General features: G+C 35.1%; 1 long non-coding RNA gene across 5 annotated transcripts in view; it reads left to right on the top strand.

The window, feature by feature from the left end:
- The window catches only part of LOC128248028 (uncharacterized), a 28,186-nt gene that overhangs the window by 4,866 nt on the left and 18,320 nt on the right, over window positions 1-5,000 (top strand). For 4 of the 5 annotated variants that reach the window (XR_008264301.2, XR_016242416.1, XR_016242417.1 and 1 more), the window contains one exon: window positions 249-365. This is a non-coding gene — a long non-coding RNA (uncharacterized LOC128248028). Of the gene's footprint in view, window positions 1-248; window positions 366-447; window positions 2,444-5,000 lie in introns of those variants that run through there. The other variant, XR_016242418.1, reaches the window with a different exon arrangement.

Below are 5,000 nucleotides of genomic sequence, written 5' to 3'. Positions count from 1 at the left end.
TCATAAAACTTGACTACACAAAGAATACTTCATGTTTCAGTTTTTGTTTGAAACTTTACAAAATTTTAACATAAGAAATTCTCAATGTTATTATGATTTTGTAAAGATCTAAAGTACACAACATAATGAAGTAAAATAGTTAAGACTTTGGATAACCGTATTTTTCGGAAACAAGTCGAAGTATCTATATAATGTAAAAATATGGTGTAAAGATTTAAACAATGTCACTCTCTTTTCCTATATTGTAGCATTTTACATGAGATTTTTAGTCCGCCAAAGTTGTCTTGGAATAGAAGTCAGCCTACCTTTTTTTTTTTGCTGTAAATTTTGGTTTGAGAAATTCGACTCGTATGCTGGAAAATACGGTAAAAATATTAAATTAAATATTTATTAATCTCAAAGTTTCAAAATTTGCAACAGATTCATATTTAATGCATTACAAAATAGGATCTTTTTTTTTTTAAGGAAAAGCTCACTGACTTGCAGGCCCGGTCCCAAACAGGGTGCGCAGATAAATGCAAATACATAAACCAAATGAATTCTTCGATGCTATAACTCTACGTAGGCAGTGACATCCATTTCTTCGTTATAAAGAAGGAAAATATGACACTAGCCGTCGTCACGTTATGAATGGTTCCCGTTAACTCACTTGGGTTCATGCATAATGTCTCAATCAAGAGCAGTTCGGATATTTTTTGAAAGCATAATAATGTCCTATGTTAATAACAGAGAAAGTAGAACAGATGCTAAAGATTACGGGTTTATCTTCTTCACTTCACATATCAACGAAGTCAGAGAGCGCGTTCTTATAGGAAAATTAAGTGACACTTAACACAGTTTCCGTCCGGGTAGAAGCTTCTTAGCACAGCTTTTGCAGCCTTACGACTGGATACTGAAGCAGCAACTACTCAACCAGTCAACTTAGAGTTAGATGTGGTATATATCTTGACTTCTCAAAGGTCATTAAGGAAGTTAAACATTGAAGATTATGTCACAAACAACGTGAGCTCAACATGATTGGAAAATTAGGAAATTAGGGAAGTGTCTGAATGACTTTTCAAGAGAGAGAGAGAGAGAGACAGAAAGACAGGAAGGGAGACACAGCGAGATATAGATGGTGCCTGAGAGAGAAAGGAAGAAGTCAAGCCGTTGCAATTGCCAGCCAAAAGTGCTGTTTCAAAAGATAGTTCCGAGTGATGTGTAGTAGCTTTTCTATCAGGTTGAGTAAATAGTAAACAACGTTTTGAACCACGAAGAATTCGTACCGGATTTTTGCAGAGTTTTGAATTTTTAAACATTTTTTTGCAACAGTCTGATAATACAGACATAAAATTGCCCAAATGCATAAATAAATTAACATTGATATTTTTTTAACGTTGTTACAAATATCTGGAATAGAACTACCAAAGTGCGATATTCGAGCAATTTTGTTATTCAACTTCAAAAAAGGACGTAAAGCAGCTGAAACTGCCCGTGATATCAACGAAACGTTTGGTGAGGAAATGACCAGTGAGTGGTCAGCTCGAAAATGGTTTAAACGATTTCACAGTGGAGACCTGAGCCTTGAAGATCGTGAGCGTGGTGGACACACATCTGTCATCGATGACGGTCAATCAAAGACCGTCATTGAGAAAGATTCACGTAAGACCACTCGAAAACTGGCAAAAATACTTCAAGTTAGCCAGAAAACTGCCTGCAACTATTTGCATGCGATCGTAAAATCAAAATAGCTCGACAAATGGGTACCACACAATTTGGATGAAAATCAGAAAATGTGCAGATATGAAATTTGTTCGTCGCTTCTTCTCTGTAACCAGACCGATCCATTTCTTGACCGTATTGTAACTTGCGATGAAATGTGGATTCTGTACAATAATAAAAAAACGTTCTTCGCAGTGGTTGAACCAAAATGAAGCACCAAAAACCTTCCCTAAACCCGAGCTCTTCAAAAAGAAGGTTATGGTGATTGTTTGGTGGTGTACTGCTGGACCCATCTACTATAACTTCTTAAAACCCGGAAAAACCATTACTGCAGAAACATATTGCCATGAAATTGCCGAAATGAACGAAAAACTGGTACTCATCCTCCATCCCAGATTGATCAAAAGAAGAGGGCCAATCATTCTTCATGACAATTCTCAACCACTAATGAAGTTGAGGTAACTTGGCTACGAAGTTCTTCCCCATCCAGCTTATTCTTCAGACCTTTCTCCACCCGACTACAACTTTTTCAAGCACCTCGATGGTTTCCTGCGAGAGAAAGAGTTCAAAAATCAAACCGATGCTGAAAGTGCGTTCAAAGAGTTCAATAGTTCCAGAACTCCAGATTTTTTATGTTACCGGAAGAAACAAACTTGTAACTCGTTTGCAAAAATGTGTTGACTGTAATGGTACTTACTTTGGTGAATAAAATTTCCGCATTGTTGGAATATATTGTGATGAATTTCATGTTTCAAAACGTTGCTTACTTTTGACCCAGCCTGATACTTAGCGTGTGACATTCAAAACACTACTTTATCATTAGAATTTGTATAGATTATATTGCAGGAATTTGCCATTGTTTTGTATTTGACGTGTACATTGAACATGAATTTATTTTAACATTGTACTGTGCTACAAATAATGCTTCCATCATTAATCGCCTATTTTTATGGGGAAATTATGCATAGTATGTATGTGTTGTCCACTAATGTTTTCTTATCTAGCTTTGACTTGTGTTGCATGGAGTAGTGTTGCAACTGCTCCGTTGTATAAGCGTGTGGTGAACCGTAAAGTCTATACAACTTCTGGCGATAAGTTTACAAAAAATGCTTTAACTCACTACTGCAACAAAAGTCCGCATCCCGAAGATAAGACTGTGAAAATCTATAAACGTTGATAACAGGTTTTAGGAATTACGTTGTTCAAAATGAATAGTACGAGGTTCATACTTTTTCAAGATATGCAAAAGGTAATAAGAAATCATAAAACTAGGATACAGCCTCATTTTCAATACACTACAATACTCTCTCTTACACACACACACACACACACACACACACACACACACACACACACACACACACACACACACGCACACACACACACACAGTACGCATATATTTTCTCCGAAGATCGGAGAAAGAGTTAATTCGAAATTATTTTGAAGCTCAGGGTGTGATTGTTGAACCTAGCCTTGAAATTCCCCTCTGTAAGGCCACACATTTCTATACGTATATATATATATATATATATATATATATATATATATATAAAACCTTTATATATATATACTTTTTAAGGGATTTGAACACACATTTCACGAACCTGTAAACCAATGCGTTCACTTCTCAACCAATTTGTCTTCACAAGAAAATTATGCTTGAAAGTATATAATAAAAAGAGAAGCGAGCTGTCGTATAAAATATGCAGCTAAAACAAGTGCAGTACCGGATATTGTGTTCTATTGGAGGTTTGTACAAAAATTCTGCACATCATGCAATTCCTTGATACTGAGTGGATTTCTTGCTTCTTCAGCGTGCTTCGCTAATCCAACCACCATCTTCATTTCCTGACCTCACTTTCGCATCTTTTTATCTCTTCTTTTCCTCTGTTTAAGAATGATGCATGTTTAGTTTTAAGTTTCTGTAAAAATGTTCTCAGAATTCAGAGATTAACGTTTTGTGTCAAATCTCGGTTTGATGTCAGACTTTTCACTGAACAAAAGCGAACATTTTTATAAAACTATTCACATATGTACGCTTACGAGTACGTCTTTATTTTTAATCGATTGCATACATTTGTTGAGAGTATGTCAGTGACAACACACACACACACACACACACACGCAAACACACACGCAAACACACACGCAAACACACACGCACACACATGCGCAAATACACGTACGCGCACACACGCTCATATATATGTGTATGATATATAACATATATGTAGATAGACACATGTATGTACATACATATATATATGTGTATATATATACATACATACATATATATATATATATATGCGTGTATGTGTGTGTCTGTGTGATATAGTTTTCATGTCTTTGTGTGTGTACGTGTGCATGTGTGAATGCATGTGCGCGCCCGTGTGTGCGTGCGTGTGTGTGTAAGCTAGATAAGAAGGCAGAAATACAAAGAGAAAGATTAGTGAGAGTACGAGTGTGTGTTAGAGTGAAACGGCTGGCGTATCAAGAGTATTACTGTTTACAGTTTCTGGGATATTTACACTGGCACAAATAGAGGCAGGTAGAGTTAAGTCGATGTTGTACACACACGTATACAAATGCGCACACATAACCAATATTTGTATGTGTGTAAATATATATATATATATATATATATATATATATATATGTGTGTGTGCGTGTGCGTGTGTGTATGTGCACATGTATATATATAATATACGTATATATATATATATATATATATATATATATATATATATACGTATATTATATATATATATATATATATATATATATATAAACAAATATATACTTACACATATATATATACGTATGTATATATACGTATATATGTTTACATGTATGCATATATGTATATATATGTGTGTATATATATATATATAATACATTCATATGCAAAAATACATACCACTTTTCATCTCTTGTGTATATGTTTGTGTGTGTGTGTGTGTGGTGTGTGTGTGTGTGTGTGTGTGTGTGTGTCTACAAAACATTTACAAATAATGCAACACACACCGGAAAACACAGATATACGCATACACAATTTCAGTCGTTCTCCTTCGATTTGCAACCTTCTGTCAACCAGTTCGTAAATGAAAAACACACTCATTCTTGTCCCCCTCCTTTCGTGTGTGTGTGTGTGTGTTTCTGTGTGCGCTTGTGTGTCTGAATATATATATATATATGTGTGTGTGTGTGTGTGTGTGTGTATATGCGTATGCCTGAATGTTTTCTGGGATACGTATAAACAAAATAATTATATTTCAAATCTTGTTTAAATATTATATAC

This window comes from Octopus bimaculoides, chromosome 6 (genome assembly GCF_046866305.1).
Source record: "Octopus bimaculoides isolate indiv1 chromosome 6, ASM4686630v1, whole genome shotgun sequence".
In the NCBI taxonomy this organism is placed as follows: Eukaryota; Metazoa; Mollusca; class Cephalopoda; order Octopoda; family Octopodidae; genus Octopus; species Octopus bimaculoides.
This window is presented reverse-complemented; position numbering and strand designations above follow the sequence as displayed.